Source organism: Balaenoptera physalus, assembly GCF_965194825.1.
Source record: "Balaenoptera physalus genome assembly, chromosome: 2".
NCBI classification, from domain to species: Eukaryota; Metazoa; Chordata; class Mammalia; order Artiodactyla; family Balaenopteridae; genus Balaenoptera; species Balaenoptera physalus.
This window is the reverse complement of record NC_138883.1, coordinates 84,289,256-84,308,647: the sequence shown is the minus strand read 5'-3', so window position 1 is coordinate 84,308,647 and position 19,392 is coordinate 84,289,256.

Below are 19,392 nucleotides of genomic sequence, written 5' to 3'. Positions count from 1 at the left end.
TAAAATTCCATACAATGGAATATTATTTAGCAATAAAAAGGACTTAATTATTGATACATGTGACAACATACATGAACTTTGAAAACATTATGCCAAATCAGTCACAAAAGACCATATATTGCATAATTCCATTTGTATGAAATGTCCAGAACAGGTAAATATATAGAGACAGCAGATTAGTGCTTGTTTAGGGAGGGAATTGGGGGGAAATGGGGAATGACTACTAATGGATACAGAGTTTCTTTTGAGGATGATAAAAATATCCTAAAATTGATTCTGGTGATGGTTCCAGAACTCTGTGAATACACTAAAAAACATTAAATTTTACACTTTAAACAACTGAGTTATATTTAGAAAACATTGAGCAAATGTCAAATTCTATAAATTATTAAACATTTTCTTAATTGGGAAATGATTTTATAAATATAGTTACATTGTTGTTTTATAGATAAAGTACTTTTATGATAAGCTCACAGAGCATAATGCAAAATGATATCATTACTCAATACATTGGATATTGGTTGTTATTTGCTGAAATTTTTATCAGTATAGTACAATGATCCTGCTTCAGAGGCAGGTATAGGATGGATTTCCAACATGATGAACACTGTTGGATGAACATGATGGACTGAAGCAGAAGAAAATATGCATGGAATTGGGTACTAAATAAATGTTGTGTTTTTGTCAAGATTCTATCCACGTTGTTCTGAAATAAAAAACAGGTTCTAAACATTAAAGCACACACACACAAACAAGGAAAATGACACAATCAGTAAAACATGCAGAACATATTCTTAAACACACATTTACACACACACACACACACACACACACACACACACACACACACGCGCTCAATCTGGCAGCCGCTGCCACATCTAGAGACAACTAGACAAGCTCTAGTGGGGAAGGCTTACCAGTTTCCCCAAGGAAAGGAACATTTCCTGATTAGCCATCTCCACTGCCCTCCCCCGCACCATTTGCATCCCTAACCTAGGTGCACACCAGGTTGTCTTTTTTCTTTCAGGGGTGCCCCTGGGTTTTCAGGGTAAGAGGGGAGCCAAGGGCGAAGGACAGTCTCTGGGGTGCGGCAGGGTGCTCAACCCAAGGAGGGCGGCCTCAGCAAGCAGCACTGCCACCTTGTGGCCGGGGATGGTCCTACCTCTGGATAAGGCCCCAGAGACCCTCAGTGGGGCTCCTTTAGACTCCTCAAAAGAACACATTTGGTAACTCAGCAACATTCCTTCAAATTTCATTTTTGTTGCTTTCTTAGTATAAAAGTAATTCATGTTTGCCTTATAAATTTTAGAAAGTGGAAATAAGGAAAAAGAAAATAATAAAAATTACCTGTAAACCCAACCCCCAGAGATAAGCAAGGTAAGGCCACTTGGGTGTATATTTTTCCAGTTTTTCGTCTAAGTTTTTTTTTTTTTTTAAGCAAAAATGGGATTATATAGTACATACAGGCTTTTTTCATAAACTAAATATATTGTACAAATATCTTTCCACTCACTTGTTCAACATTGTTCTGCAACATTCTTTTTTTTTTTTTAATTAAGGAAAATTCCAAAAATGTATGAAGGTAGAGAGCCTAGTATAATTGGCTCCTATATACAAATTACCCAGCCTCAACTATTGTCAACACGTGGCTGACCCCACAACATTTTTGATGGCTGCATTATATTCCTTTCTTTGGCTGACTGGGCCATAGTTTATTTTACCAACTCCTTATTGTTGAGCATTTAAATTATACCCAGTTTTACACTGACATATTGTTATACTGGGGTGAACATCTTTATTGCTGAATCTTTACAGAAATACGTTATTTTCTTGGTTAAATTCCCAAGTCAAAGGTGATATGAAGTTTGTAAGGTGTTTCTTTATTTCTTTTTTTGATTTTAATGTTTATTGCCTTTTCTTACTTGGAAACAGCCAGGACCTAATGAGCACTGAATATTCCCAATTAATTTAACAAGCAAGCAAAACAACCCATATATATTTTTGTCTTGATATTATCCACATATATTGTAAGGAGTTTCTTATATCACCCAGATACTTTCCAGAAAGCTGAATTAGGAGCCTTTTTAAATATAAAAAAATTGAGGACCTTCTCCTCATATCATAGTGAAGAAAAATTGGTAGAGAAAACTTACAATGATAAAAAAATACCTACTATAAGTTCAGCAATGTTTAAAGGGGAGTTTTATTTTTATTAATCACAATCACACCTATATAGTTTTCCTTCAAATTTTATTTTCAAAATTGCAAAACCACAGAAAAGTTGAAAAAGTAGTACTATGAGCACGCTTACACTCTCTACCAAGCTTTAATAATTTACCATTTTGCTTTCTCTCTATATATGAATACATTTTTTGAAAATAAATTGCAAACATCATGCCACTTCACCCCTAAATTAGCATTATTTAGCATGCATCTCCTAAAATAAGGGCATTTCCTTACATAACTACAAAACCACTATCACATCTAAGTAAACTAACAATAATTCCATAATATCATCTAAGTCTACATGAAAATTTCCCCAATTGTCCCCAATTATATCTTTTTATGTATTTATTTATTTTATATCTTAAAAAAAAATTAGATTCAAAGTTCATGAATTGTTGTATCATTTAATCTAGATTAGTCACTACTTTTTCCATGACCTTGTCCTTTTGAAGACCGCAGGTCAGCTTTCTTACAGAATGTTCCACATTCTGAATTTAGTGACTGTTTCCTCCAACTGTTGTTCAACTTGTTCCTCTGCCCACTGTGTTTTCTGCAAATTGGAAGTTAGGTCCAGAGCCCACGAAAGAGGTGGACTATAGTTGATTGCATTATTTATTGGTCCTGATTGTATTCCATCCTTTCCTCTGAGGTGCCTGGCATATATAGTACTCAAGTGTTTGTTAGATAAATGAATGACTTGCTTGCATCCTTGTGCAGTGATTTTCAAGAGCCAGTGTATGGACCACTGATGATCTTGAAGATATTTTCACTAGACAAGAGCAAATGAGGAAAATAAGGACTCTGAGTTTTCCAAAAAGCCAATCATATTTCATTTAAAAGACTTGTTAATTCACCTTACAAATTACTTACCAATTCCAAAGGGAAAAATAGTAACATAACAGTAGAGAAACATAGTCGCCCCCATTCTAACTGTGTGATCAAAGTTAACATCTCTCAAAATAGGACAAACCAATGTCATGTGCTTCTTGCTGTGATATACTGAGAAAGGACACATTATTGCTGTGGTATTCTTGGCAGAAATGCATTACCTGAATATACTCATGAGGAAACATCAGACAAATTCCAACTGAGGGACATTCTACATAAAAACTGGCCAGTACTTAAAAAAAAAAAAAAAATCAATGTCATGAAAGACAAAGAAAGGCTGAGGAGTTGTTCCAGTCTGAAGGAGACTGAAGATACATGACAACTAAGTGCAACATGTGATCCTGGGCTGGATCCTGGACCAGAGAAAACAATAGCTCTTAGAAGAAGAAGGAGGAGGATGAGGAGGAGAGGAGGAAGAGAGGGAGGAGAGAGGAAAGGAGGAGAAGGGGAAGGAGGGAGAGGAGGAGGAGGAGGATGGGGGAGGAGACATTATTGGGACAATTAGCAAAATTTGAAGAAGGTATGTAGATTAGATAATAGTATTGTACCAAAGATGTTAAATTTCCTGATTTTGATAATAGTATTGTGGTATTTCAGGGTTAAGAGATGCCATATCTACAATTTACTCTCAAACAGTTTAGATAAGAAATGTATGTATCTAGACTATTTTCTCTCTGCGCATATGCGTGTGTGTGTGTGGAAAATGACAAACCAAATACAGCAAAATCTTTAGTAATTGACAAATCTGAGTGAAGAGTTTATTGTACTACTCTTGCAACTTTTCTGTCTCTAAGTTTGAAATCATTTCAAAGCAAAAAGTAAAAAAAAAGGAAAATCTATTAGTAATCCTTCAATGATGTCCTTACCATATTTTTAGAATTAAAAAGAGTTTGTTTATGAATGAAATGATGGTGATGGTAGATGGTAATTATTATCAATGAACTTCCTGGAAAAGTGAAAAGTTAGCCACTTCCTGTTGGCCCCTTCTCCAATGTTTTTCCTAGTACAAAAAAAATTCTAAAATGTGAGAAGCACTATTTTAGTGTGTATCCCTGAAAGAATGGACTCCTGCCTTCATACAGAGGCAGGACACACTGTGTCCTCAGTCATGAGCCAAGAAGAGCTCTGTGGAGGCCTCATGGGGCATGAGAGACCTGCACACACACATCTTCTTGGGCACTCATCCACGGCACACATCCTGAGTGTCTCTGGAAAGGGAAGTCCAGCCTCTCTTGGCATGCCACTGGCTGTCTAGCCTAAGGTGTGATGGGATGCTCCAGAGCTGACCAAAGGGACAGAGTTAACATTATTGGCTCTTTCTCAAGAAAGCAAGGACAGAGTGAGAAAATCACGGCAAGTTACAAAGGCAGGCTCTTAATTAAGCCCTCAGCCCCATGGAGCTTGGGCCTTGATGGAAGGGGTAGGATTTAGCTAAGCCAGGGGAGAGGGTGATGATCTTCCCTTAATACACTCAGTAGGTGCTCAGAAAGTGGATATGTTGCCATCATCAACTTCAGGAAACAGGGGCAGTTGAGACTCTGGATCAAACCAGCCTTTGCTTCCTTTACCAATTCTTGGTGGGAATGTTTAGCTGACCAAAGAGCATCCCTGGCTGTGCTGGGAGGGTAGGCAAGCTCTCCTCCACTTCCATCATCCCAGGAGGTCCTTGGAGGATGCAGGACCCTCAATGGCAGGTGAGATTAAGAAACAGGGCTCCAAATTGTCATTATATACAGATGACATGATACTATACATAGAAAACTTTAAAGACTACACACAAAAACTACTAGAACTGATAAATGAATTCAGCAAGGTAGCAGGATACAAGATTAACATACAGAAATCTGTTGCATTTCTTTACATTAACAATGAAATATCAGAAAGGGAATGCAAACAATCCCTTTTAAAATCACAGGAAAAAAATAAAATACTTAGGAATAAACCTCACCAAGGAGGAGAAAGACTTATATGCTGAGAACTACAAAACATTAATAAAGGAAATTGAAGATGATTCAAAGAAATGGGAAGTTATCCCATGCTCTTGGATTGGAAGAATTAATATTGTTAAAATGGCCATACTACCCAAAGCAATTTAATGCAATCCCTATCAAATTACCCATGACATTGTTCACAGAACTAGAACAAATAATTCTAAAATTTATATGGACTCAAAAAAGACCCAGAATTGCCAAAGCAATCCTTAGAAAAAAGAACAAAGCAGGAGGCATAACCCTCTCAGACTTCAGACAATACTACAAAGCTACAGTAATCAAAACAGCATGGTATTGGCACAAAAACAGACATATGGCTCAATGGAACAGAATAGAGAGCCCAGAAATAAACCCACACACCTATGGACTATGAATCATGGACAAAGGAGGCAAGAATATACAATGGAGAAAAGACAGTCTCTTCAGAAAGTGGTGTTGGAAAAGTTGAACAGCCACATGTAAATCAATGTGTTAGAACACACCTTCACACTATACACAAAAATAAATTCAGAATGACTTAAAGACTTAAATATAAGACATGACACCATAAAACTCCTAGAAGAGAACAAAGGCAGAACATTCTCTGACATAAATCATACCAATGTTTTCTTAAGTCAATCTCCCAAGTAATAGAAATAAAAGCAAAAATAAACAAATGGGACCTAATGAAACTTACAAGCTTCTACAGCAAAGGAAACCATAAACAAAACAAAAAGACAACCTACGGACTAGGAGAAAATATTTGCAGATGATGCGACCAGCAAAGGCTTAACTTCCAAAATATACAACCAGCTCATATAACTCAATAACAGAAAAACAACCCAATCTAAAAATGGGCAGAAGACCTAAATAGACATTTCTCCAAAGAAGACATACAGATGGCCAATAGGTACATGAAAATATGCTCACATCACTAATTATTAGAGAAATGCAAATCAAAACTACAATGAGGTACCACCTCACACCAGTCAGAATTGCTGTCATTAAAAAGTCTACAAATAATAAATGTTGGAGAGGGTGTGGAGAAAATGTAACCCTCTTAATTGCTTTTGGGAATGAAAATTGGTGCAGCCATTATGGAAAACAGTATGGAGATTCCTTAAAAAACTAAAAATAGATTTGCCATATGATCCAGCAATCCCACTCCTGGGCATATTCCCAGACAAAACTATCATTTGAAAAGATACATGCACCCCTATGTTCATAGTAGCACAATTTACAATAGCCAAGACATGGAAACAACCTAAATGTCCATCGACAGATGAATGGATAAAGAAGATGTGGTATATGTATATACAAAGGAATATTACTCAGCCATAAAAAAGAACGAAATAATGCCATTTGCAGGAACACGGATGGACCTAGAGATTGTAATACGAAGTGAAGTAAGTCAGGAAGAGAAAGACAAATACCATATGATATCACTTATATGTTGAATCCAAAATACGACACAAATGAACATATCTACAAAACAAAAACAGACTCACAGACATAGAGAACAGACTAGTGATTGCTAAGGGGGACAGAGGCTGGGGGAAGGAAGGATTGGGAGTTTGGGATTAGCAGATGCAAACTAGTATGTATAGGATGGATAAACAACAAGGTCCTACTGTATAGCAAGGGAACTATATTCAATATCCTGTGATAAACCATAATGGAAAAGAATGGGAAAAAGACTATATATATATGTATAACTGAGTCACTTTGCTGTATGGCAGAAATTAACACAACATTGTAAATCAACTATACTTCAATAAAATTTAAAAAAATGAAAAAAGAAACAGGGCTTCAAACCTTTGGACAAAAAAGCAGGAACCTGACTCTGCTCTGTGGACCCCAGCAGGCCTGCTGGACAAGAAGAGAGGATCCAGCCAGACCTCCAGATTCCACTGATAGCTCTGTGAGCACAAGTGAGGATACAGCTGCGAATGGGGCCCAGGCCAGGACAAGAGCTGGAGTCTCACCTGGGGACACCAGTGGGTCACACAAATTCCATCAGGCTGGGTCAGAAGTTCCTGTGCTGAACTGGGACACTGATTCCAGACTCAAGGGAGGTGTGGCGGAGGCCTGAGTCAGAACCTTGATGACAGCTGGGGGAGGGCATGGTTTGGGGCACATGTTAAGGATGGAGATTAGTGAGGTGGGGGAATAGGGAGCCAGAAATAGCCACAGAGTTGTGAAGACTGGGAAACAGGGATGAGAATGGGGATGGGAGTTGACTACCCACTAGGGTTATTGCTAAAGCTGCTGAGTGAGCTTGAGCTGTGAGGACGGTCAGGGGTGGGGCTGAGGAAAGATCTGGGGGAGACTGGGTCACTGGGGAAGACAAGGTGATGGGGGGAGGAGGAGGGCAGGGCAGGAGGACAAAGACCAAGAGGGCAAACCCCAGGTCCATACAGATGGACACTCAACAGGTGAGGGTGTCAGAGCCAGGAGAGTTCATGACTAGCCCCAAAATAGAGGTCTGCGGGACAGAGGGGCAGGGCAGAGGCGGGTGGGGTGCGGACATGGGGAGAAGTCAAGAACTCCTGACCTCCTCGGTGGGTTGGAGGGCTGCTCTGGGACTTGCTCTGAAGAAGGCTTGGCTCTCGTCACCAGCTGAGCTCACTGAAGCTGCTGACCCTATTTAACACACTGCTGTCCAATCCAAGCAACATCGGAGCGTCGTCTTAAAACTCGGGTCTAAAACATTCTGTTCCGACCTGGCAGAGCGCAGGCCCCAGGGACGGCCCCGGGCGGCCACCCAGCTGGCGGCCCCGCCCCTCCCGGCCGCCGGGTCCAAGCGGGCGCTCAGTCTCCGCCTAGTCGGTGGCGACGGAACAGGCAGTGCGAGATCCGCTTTGGAGCTTCAAGCACGTTCCCGCCGGCTCTGCGCCAGAAGGCGGCGCTGCGAGCGGACAGAGCGGAGACCTTGACCCTGGCCCGGCCCCGGGGGAGAGCGCGCGGGGCCGGGGAACGTGTGCCGGTTCACTCTCCGGCTCTCGTGGTGGGGAGTCTGGGCGGCTGGCGGGCGTGAGGCCAGAGTCACGAGTAAGGGGCCGCAGCGCGGAAAGCTCGCGGAGCGCACAGGGTCCTGTCACCCGCCCGGGTTATGGGCCACTGTGGCCAGATCCCGGAGGGGGACCTGGAGCTGCGCGGCGCACGCGAGTCACACCAGGCCGCGGCGGGGCGCGACAGCTGGGAGGCTGCTCGGTGCTCCCTGCCCAGCGCCTCTCACCAGCCTGAAGCTAAGTGGGAGGGAGTAATTTGTACTCCAAAGAGGGGTTTTGCTGGTCCACTGGCGAGGCAGAACCGGTGCCTGCTCTAGCCACATCCCCACCGCCCGCGCGCCCACCTGGAGGTGAAAAGACACCCTGATTGTTACAGAAACATTTGTGTTGCAGCACTAACCCGAGCCCACAGCGTGGAGTGAGGCAGGTTCTTCCGCCAGGCGTGTACACACGTGTAACACGACATAAAATGTGTCGTTTTTTTAAGCGCGTTACCTGAACCCAGGACTGTGCAAGGCACATGGGTAACCCAGATTTGGATGTTTGCAGCCTATCTTTCCTCCCTGTGTCACCCTTGAAGCAGGACTTAGCTATTCCTCTCACTCCTCTCCAAAAAATCCACTTACACAAGAGCTTTAGGAAATCTTGTAGGTTTTTTTTGACGGCTTATAGGGGAGACCAAGGAAAGAGGGGATTTTATACATACAGCACAGGGTGCAGCGTTTCATTCCGTTAGACATCTGTTCCCTTAGTTGCCTTTTTGGTGTTCCTCATCCACCCTTTCTCTGAGAGGCCTCTGAATCTTACCCAACCCCGGGCACTCCCTCCAAGATCTTCCTCTGGGCTTCTGCATCTCTCCCCCTTCCTCAGGCAGAGAACAGCTGGGCCATGCCTTCCTTAACTGCTCATGGGAACACATGCTCTCAACCACACCAGACAGCCTGCTCAACAAAGACCCTCTCATCACCAGCATTCACGCTCTGCAGAGATCAGCAACAGTTTTTATTTCTGAAACACATGTCTTCTCTCATCCAGTTGTTTCAAAAATCCACATGGGGTTGTTCCCATTCTACAGATAAGGAAACTGAGGCTTAGGAAGATTAAATAACTTCCTCAATAGCATATATAATAAAAGCTGAACCAGGACTTCCCTGGTGGCGCAGCGGCTAAGAATCTGCCTGCCAATGCAGGAGACACAGCTCAGAAATCTGTGCATCTTCATCTTTTGTATTTGGGGCAGTTTAAGGCTCAATTGGGAAAAGAAAAGAGTAAAATGTATATTATTTTCTGAACCCTCAGAGGGAAGTTGACCTGACCTTAGATGCCACACTGATTTCTGAAGGATCTGGGGGCACGTTGATGCAATATTTGAGATAATGTAAGTGAAAATACTTTGCAAATTAAAAAATAAAATGTAACCATGAAGTTCTATTCACATACTGTCCAGATTTCAGCAGCAGTATCTTCATCTGATACCATGGAACTCTCAAAATCAGTGTTAACGCTATGATATAAACTTAGGTTAAGTCATATTCCCCTAAGACCCTGTGTTAAAATTCAGGTTTTTATTTCCCTCACTGATTTTCATTTTGAATAATTTCGTACTGAATTTTAAGATCCTATTAGGAAGAATAATATTAAGAATAGCTAACACACAGTACTGACCCTGTGCCAGGCACTGTTCTAAGTGCTTTATACATAGTAACTCATTTAATGCTCATAACAACCTTATAAGGTAAGAGGTACTACTCCTGATTTGCAGAGCAGGAAGCTGAGGCACACACAGGTTACTCACCCAGAAACATACAACCAGTAAGTGGCAGAGCTCCTATCCCCGGTGTCAAGCACCATCCTGCTCTTTGTGGCAGAATGCCCTCTCCTCCTTTCCGCATCCAGCCCATCTGCAGATACTGTTTTCCTCTGGTACAAAACCAGACCCCAGAGGGAGCTTAATGGTCTTTCAACTCCTAAAGCATGTTATCACTTCCACTCATCTGGCTCTTTTCTTATGCTGCCTCATTTTGTTAGGTATGTCTACATATATATTTGTCAGCTCTCCCCACCTAGTTCTGAGGACCAAAAAAAGGCTCTAAAACATCCTTACATCTCCCCTCCATGCCTATGACATCAAGCACAGTGCCTTCATAGTAGATGCTTAAGAAATTCATTCATTTGGTCTACACAAATTTGAGTGTCTACTCAAATTTGACAGAAATATGACAGAAACTCTGTAAGGCAGTGGAGATTCATAGGTAAGAAGACTTGGTTCCAGTTGTTGATTGATTACTACTTTCTCAAGCACAGTGTGTACTTAAAAATGAAGACAATAGTTTATTCTCAACTCTGTTCAACCTGTGATCAAGATGTAGGTGGGGGGGCTTCCCTGGTGGCACAGTGGTTAAGAATCCGCCTGCCAAAGCAGGGGACATGGGTTCGAGCTCCAGGAAGATCCCACATGCCATGGAGCAACTAAGCCCATGCGCCACAACTACTGACCCTGCGCTCTAGAGCCCGCGAGTCACAACTACTGAGACCGCACGCCTAGAGCCCATGCTCCGCGACAAAGAGAAGCCACCACAATGAGAAGCCCGCGTGCCACAACGAAGAGTAGCCCTCGTTCACTTCAATTAGAGAAAATCCCGGGCTCAGTAACAAAGACCCAGCGCAGCCAAAAATAAATAAATAAATTTATTTAAAAAATAAAGAAAAGCTGAACCAGCCTTCAAACGTAGGCAGTCAAGCTCCTTTTCCTGTCACAAGTAGCCTCTTAGAGGGGCAGTTTAAATAGCCACATCTGATGTGATGTCTTTTGGTGCATCTATGCGTATTTGTCATGGAATTGTTGCGTGTGTGATGTCCCTTGCATCATTCTGTGGTTCTTTGATATGTGGACTTGAAGCAACATTTCTCAGATATAGAAATTATGTCAGAAAGTTAAACTGGGTGACTTAACTATCCGCATTTATATTATTATTACTCAAATACAAATGTAGCTGAGATACACAGCCCCATTTAATCCTCACAACTCCCTACAAGGTTGGGACAGTGGTAAAGTGATTCCACCTCCTCCAGTGTGAATTCCTTTATAGAAAATTCTGTTGCCTCCAAGTTTAACAGTCTCTTCTGGTGCTAAGGATGAATACCTGAATGAACATGATGTCCTATACAGTAGCTATTATCCACATTTGGCTTTCAAGCCCTTGAAACATGGCTAGTGTGACTGAGAAACCACATTTTAAATTTCATTTTATTATGTTTAATTTACAGTTTAAAACTGATACTTGATACAACTCTTGGAGGAATTTTAAGCATCTTTGGAGCAACTTAGATATGTGAATCTACTTTTTCAACTGTACATTTTATAAAATCTAAACACAGATTAAGTATTTGTGATGAAAATTTAGCATCCAAATTGAGATAATGTGATGGCAAAATACACACAGAATTTTGAAGACTTATGAAAAAAGAATGTAAATAGCTCATTAATAAGTTGATGTGGATTACATATTGAAATGAAAATGTTTTGGATTTATTGGGTTAAATAAAATATATTAATAAAGTAAAAAAAAAGAAAATTCTGACATATAGTACTTCAAAATAAAATGTCTTTCCCACAGTGCCACAGATATCAGATTAATTATTAATACTATATATAAATGCCATATAAATACTACATGTATATACTACTGTAAATACTATATAAATACTTATATGGTAATATCCGTGTGCCAGGCATTGCTCTAAACACTTTACATATGCACTCATTTAATAATTACAACAACTCTGTAAGGTAGGTCCTATTATTTTTCCAAAGATATTTTTAACTTGAAGTTTAATTTACATAAAATACAACACACAAAATTTAAAGTACAATTCTATGATTTTTGACTAATGTATAGACTCATGTAACCTTCACCTCAATCAAGATATAGAACATTTCCATCGCTCCAGAAAGTTCCCTCTGCCCTTCTCAGTCTTTACCATCCAAAGAAACCACTGTTCTGATTTCTTAGACCATAGATCCACTTTGCTTTTTCTAGAAACTTCCTATAAATGGAATCATAGAGTCTGGCGTATTTAGTATAATCCTTTTGAGATTCGCTCATGCTGAAGCATGTATCAGTAGTTGTTCCTTTTATTGCTGAGTAGTATTCTATTGCATGAATACATTACAATGTGTTTCCAGTTTACTCGCTGATGGACATTCGAGTTGTTTCTAGTCTTTGGCTATTGTGAATTAAGCTGCTATGAACATTTGTAGACAAGTGTTTCAGTGAACGCAGATTTTAGTTTCTCTTGGGTAAATACTTAGGAGTTGAATAGAGTAAGTGTATATTTAACTTTACAGGAAACTACCAAATAGTTTTCTAAAGGTTGTAAAGTTTGATATTACTATAAAAAACCGGAAACTGAGTCCCAGCCAGATTAATTAATTGACCCCAAATAGCTTGCCCAAGCATATGTGTTCTAGAGTTTCTCTAGTGGGGAATGAATTAGAAAAAAGGAACCCTGGGGCTGGGAAAAGAAAAGGTTGTGAAGTGGGAGGGAAGAGGGTGCTAAAACCTGGGGATCCAGCCCTGAGCGCCCTCTCTCTGCCCTGGGGGAGGGGCCGTGTGCGGCCAGGGGACTGGGTTGTCCAGGCTGGGCCCTGAGGATCCAGCCTGGGGGGTGGCAGATGACATCCTTCTCACCACACTTCTCTGCCCCCCTGGCCCGCCACTGCTCGCCCAGACTCCCCCACCAGGAAGCAGCGGGCGGGCAGGGCTGTAAGCTGCCCTTTACACCCCGACTTCCGAGATGCACGAGGCTAGAACGCTTTGCCCAGGACGATTCTCTGCGGATCCTGAGGGCGGGACCCACTCCCTCCACCAAAGGTGGAGGGTGGGTTTCCACCTCTTGGAGGGGATCCGGAAGCCCCCTCCGCCCGTGGCGGGAGTATTTCAGACTTGGCTGCCTCTGCCGCCGCCAAACCCAGCGGTCAGCACAGCACTTGCTGGACTCTTCATGTCTTTTTCTCTTTGCTCTACTAAGTGATTTTTCAGGAAGCAGCTCACACGGAGGAGTGAGATCACATTTATATCGTAAAATCAAACATCTCAGCTGAATTATCTTTTGGCTGGAAAGACACCAACTTGCAGATTCTAACAATAGAGTTGTCGACATTGAAACAGGAGCGGAGGAAATAGATTTTTTATTATAGCGAGGAAATAGATTTTTAACTGTTGGCATTTGATATAGACAGCCATTTGAACCAGAAAATACCATCCAACATACAATAGGTAATTGACTGACCAGAAAGCAAACACATTTTCATCAATGAGATGGAGACTGCCCTTATTTTTAACCTGAAGATACACACTCAGGAGGCCAAATTTACCTGGCAACTTTCTACCTCACTTGTCCTTTCACTCTAATATTTTGATTTACTTGAAAGGAAGAAGTGGAAACGCATAACAGGTGCTCATGATGAAAAGAGATGAAAGTCAGAGGCCTAATCAATGGACAAGTTGTCCTCAGACCCTGGACGGATGCCTAGGTTAGACCCTGCAGAGGCTCCAGAAGAGGCGAAGGCCGTGGGTTTCACTGGGGAGACAAGATTTGAGCAGAAGCAATCAGTGAGCCATACAAGACGGTCTGTACCGTACAGTTATGTCACTAGTCATGAAAATTCACATTTTCCTTAGACCATCATCATCCCACCAAAGCTGAATTAAAATTTCACCGAGATCTTGTTACTTCTAAAAATTTAACGTATTGAATAGACAATACATTAACAAGGCTAAAACATCAGGAGATATTTGAAACATTTTCACAAAAGTCTCCCTTCTATGGCATCTCTCAGCCACCGGTTCCCATCTGTTCTCCTCCATTGTTATTAGTCTGAGTCTCTTTATGTGCCAATAAGCACATAGGAATAATCTCTCTTTTACACAGTGTAGCATACGGTTCACACTGGTCTGCATCTTGCTTTCTCCCCTTAATATATAGGTTGAGGATCTTTCTATATCAGCTCACGGAGAGCTTCCTCATTAAAAAAATTTCTTTTTCATAATATGAGAGTGTTTTGCTGTATGAATGAGCAATAAATTAATTATCCAGTCCTCTTATCTATGAACATTTAAGTTGTTTCCAACATTTTTGCTATTACAAACAATAATGCAATGAATAACCTAGTATACATGTCACTGTGCACATAAGTTATATCTCTAAGGTAAATTCCTAGAAGTAGAATTGCTGGGTGGAAAGTTAAATGCATTTTCAGTTTTGAGAGATATTGTCAAGTTGCTCTCTGCAGAGGTTGTCCCACATTATCCTCCTAATTTTCTCCACACCCTCACCTACAGCGTGTGTTATCAAAAGTTTAAAAGTCTTAGTGAAATATGTTTTCAGTGTAGTTTTAATTTACACTTATTTGATGAATGAGATTGAACATCTTTTCATACATTTAAGGCCCACTGTATTTCTTTTCTCTGTGTGGTCTTTTATATTCTTTGCTCATGTTTCTATTGGGTTATTAGTGGGTTTTTATTTTTGTTTTATTTCTAAGAGTTCTTTGTATAAGAGGAAAACTCGCTTTTAACAATGCAAGTTGCAAAAATTTCCCCAAATTTTACATTGTTTTCTGACTTTGCTTATAGTATTTTTGCCATGTGGGGATATTTTCTTTTTAATGCGGTTAAATATATCAATCTTTTTGGTGTGTGTGGCTGCTGGAATTTAGTTAAAGATAAAAATATTTTCCCACTTTAAGAGAGGAGCTTATTAAAACAGCTCAACATATTATATTTTTATAAGACTATTTACAACAAGGCATTTATTACATAAAATTGATCCCCTCCCCTGCCCCACGTTAGTACATTAGATAAATAAGAATGATATGATCAAAAGTGACTACTATTTAAAATAGAATATGTCTGTATTCAGATAGTTTTAGACATTTTATTTATTATAGTCTAGTCATATATAGAACAGAAATTTAGTACCTTAACTAATTGTCACATTCAGAGGTGGAGAGCAGATTCAAAACTAAAGACATGAGAAGACCTCAATTGAGGGTACATTTTCAAAAAAATAATAATAACAAATTAAATTTAAAAAATAAATAAAAAGGGAATTCCCTGGTGGTCCGGTGGTTAGGACTGTGCACTTTCACTGCTGAGGGCCCGGATTCAGTCCCTGGTTGGGGAACTAAGATCCCACAAGCCACGCAGCCTGGCCAAAAAAATAAAAATAAAAATAAAAAAATTTTTTTTAGTTAAAAAATAGGGTACATTTTCACATCAAAGAAAGAGTGTCCATGAAGGGGATTGATGCCTATAATATATACAAAAGTATTAAAATAAATATTTTAGAACAGAATACTCAGATAAGGCACAGTCATAACAAACTCTGGATCCACCTTAATCCATCAAAAATCAATATATACTTAGCAGGGGCCTGCCGTGGCAAGGCACTGCCAGGCACTGCAGGGAATATAAAGAGATTGAGAGGCATTGTTCATGTTTACCCTTCAAAATTTCACATTATTTTTCACATATGTATATGATCATTTAGGTATTAAGGCATCTTTCTAAGGTATTTAGCTGGCAAGTCATCCAGAAACTTTGGCCAAAAGAGAACAAACGTGAGTAACCATGTGATTTTTGTTACTAAAACTAAAAAAAGAAAACAGTTGACATTTCACTTCTTTACCGACTTGAAGGGCCACAAGAAGGAGACCAGACTGTTGCCTCCCTCATACTGATTTATCTTGCCCTCTCTCTGTATCTGCCCCCAACAATGGAGTGAAGAGAGGTGAAGGTTAGTCATCTTGCCACTCTCTATGGCCAACTCTTTCCATCTTAGGGGTACAGTTTTATGACCATTGCCTTTGATGCAATAGCGTAGTATCCCTATAAAACATAAATGATTACACAGTCTTTTATTATTTCTATTATTTCACACCATGCATTTTAAGTATTATTTAATGCATTTTGGGGGCAGTGATAACGGGTAATGATTTGTGAAGTCTGAAAATACATCTAGATTATTTTGTATGCATTTTTGCAGCCTTATGGAAATAATTACCATTTAGAAGATAGCAGAGATAGAGAGCTATAGACCAGACTTCATGCTCCTCTTTCATAGTGTAATATATTTCTATAAAGGGGCTTCCCATCCTGGATCTGTATTTCCAGCTCCCCTTATGGGAGGGACCACGTGCTAAATTTGCGTTGGTAGAATACGAACAGAAGTCATTTTATACCATTTTCAGGCCAAGTTTAAGAAATGTGGGTGCCTTCTCCAAGTTCTTTCTTTGCTGATTGGCTGCAGAGGGTAACAAGGCCCTGGGAGATGGCAGAGCCATGTGAGGGAAGGAATCACCAGAGGAAAGACAGGTACCCACTGAGCAGCAACGTTAACACCAGACGGTTATATGAGGAAGAAATAAACTGTTGTGTTAAACCTCTGAGATGTTGGGGTTTATGTGTTACAGCAGCTAGTGTTACCCTAAATAAAAAAAAATCCTTTTATTATAAGTTGCATTTTTTTGTAATATAACTCCAATATGGAATGTAGATCACTCCTCTATTACGGCTATGTAAGTTTGGTCCCTCTGTCCTTATGGAGGTTATAATTTAGTTGACTGCTCTGTCTTTAGCCATGTTCTCATTTAGCGACCTCAATGAACAATAGAGGGTCTAAAAAGAAATTTGCAGACAGACGCAAAGTTGAAAGGGATAGCATGATGTTCAATGAGAGAATCAAGATCAAAAAGTTATCTAGATTGATAAAAAGGAACAAGATGAAATTTAGGCATGCAGTAAAATGATATGCTTTCACAGACAGTGGTTTGAAACAATTATAATGATTCAGACATTATTATGAATTGGGAAAGGGAACATTTGATAAGTAATGGAAGAAAAAAGCGATCATTTCTATTATGTGTAAGGAAAAAGCAGTTCTTGTGAGATGCAGCTTACTCTCCAGTTACCCGAATAAAAAATCTGGGGCAGAATGTTTTAAATTGTCATCTATATACTTTAAGTGTATATGGCTCAGACACAGAGACCTCCCTCCACTTGGAAAACCTTGTTTACTTGAAAAACAACAATAAAACATACATCAGAAAGACTGGATTCAGGGCTTCCCTGGTGGCGCAGTGGTTGAGAATCTGCCTGCCAATGCAGAGGACACGGGTTCGAGCCCTGGTCTGGGAAGATCCCACATGCCGCGGAGCAACTAGGCCCGTGAGCCACAACTACTGAGCCTGCGCGTCTGGAGCCTGTGCTCCGCAACAAGAGAGGCCACGATAGTGAGAGGCCCGCGCACCGCAATGAAGAGTGGTCCCCACTTGCCGCAACTAGAGAAAGCCCTCGCACAGAAACGAAGACTCAACACAGTCATAAATAAATAAATAAATAAATAAATAAAAGAACGTGAATTTCTAAAAAAAAAGAAAGACTGGATTCAAAAGATTAAAACCTACAGTTTATAAAATTCATTAGAACTCACGTGTGTAGAAAAAGGAGAACTCATTCTAAGTCAGACTCTGTCTAGGTGTCTAGGGGAAATGGAATAGAGTTCTGTGTGAAATTACCATAACAATAATCACTCATCTTTATAGTGCCCTAGAGCAGGGGTCCCCAACCCTTGGGGAATGGTACCAGTCCGAGGCCTGTTAGGAACCAGGCCGCACAGCAGGACCGAAGCTTCATCTGCCATTCCCCATTGCTCGCCTTACCACCTGAACCATTCCCCCCATGCCCGCCTCCTAATCCGTGGAAAAATTGTCTTCCACGAAACCAGTCCCTGGTGCCAAAAAGGTTGGGGACCGCTGCTCTAGAGCAGTTCTGTCCAGTAGAAATATAATGTGAGTCACATATGTAATTTTAATTTTTTTAGCAGCCACGTTAAAAAAGTAATAGAAACAGGTGAAATTATTTTTAGTGTTAGATCTTATTTAACTGGTCATTTCCACATATATTCCACATGCAAAATTATTAGTGAGATATTTTGCATTCTTTTTTTCAGACAAAGTATTCAAAATCCAGTGTATATGTTACACTAGCAGCACATCTCAGTTCAGACCAGCCACATTCCAAGTGTTAGTAGCCCCGTTTGGCTAGCCGCTGCTGTATTAGCACAGTTCTGAAGAGTTCATTGTCTTGTTTAATCTTCACAGAAACCCTCCACCATAGGTATTATTATTCACATTTTACAGATAATAAAACTTTTACAGAAGCGAAGTAATTACCCCAAGACACCCAGCCATAAGGGAAGATTCACTTTCTGATGGGCAGTGTATCTCAGGGTTAAGCAGGCCAGTGTGGAGTCAAACAGAACTCTGGCTTCAAATCCTGGCTCTGACATTTTCTTAGCTGTTTTACCTCGGGCACATTTTTTTCAACATGTGATTTCATTAACCGAAACCTGGTCATAATAAGAACCCTCATAGGCTATTGTGGGATTAAATGAGATAATGCCTGCAAGGTCCTCAGCACAGCACCCACCCATGGCAAGTGCTCCCTGGAAGTTAATGGTTATCACCTTGACGACAAGCCCAGTGCTCCTCCCACCTTCCCACACTGCTGCCCGGGAGCCTCATCTTCCATTCACCCAGGGTTCATTCTCCACGTGTGACTTTTACCAGGAACCAGGGAACTGAATTTTGGTTCTGACTCCAAGACCAGACTCATCCCAATACATCACAGCTGCTTTGTTGTCATTTTTTTTGTCAAACATATTGTTGTCATTTTCCAACAGCACAGGGTGTGATGACTTGACAAACCACAAAGTAAATCCGGAAATGTTGAAAGGCAGCCACGGAGTCTCATTCTGAGACCCCTCCAAAGCGCCCCCTCACAACTGCGGGCATTGTAGGAATACCTGTCACTTGGTTCTGGGACTGTGCCACCCCTCTTCGTGCCCTTTGCAATCTGCACAGCTGAAGGGAGGAGATAGAATGTCTCTAGGCAGGAGCTGGGGCGTTCTCACAGCCTCCTCCCTGCCTGGCACCAGTATCCCCACTTATCTGCAGTGTCGTAACATGACCCCTTCCCCCAGAGCCAGGTTGAACTTCCCGCAAGGCAGTAACAGAGTGTTTTTTACCACCCTGAACGAAATACTTTAATAAACTATGGGGTTGGAGTATTGAACCCACAAGTAGTAATATGGTGGTGCTCACACACGCAATGCACGCTGGTTAGGGACTGCCCCCCAAAGTGCTTTCTTTCGTCATAGAGCAATGGTTTTACCGAAGACAGGCTCTCAAAAGATTGACACATAATGAAGTGAATCTTAGTTCATTCACTCAT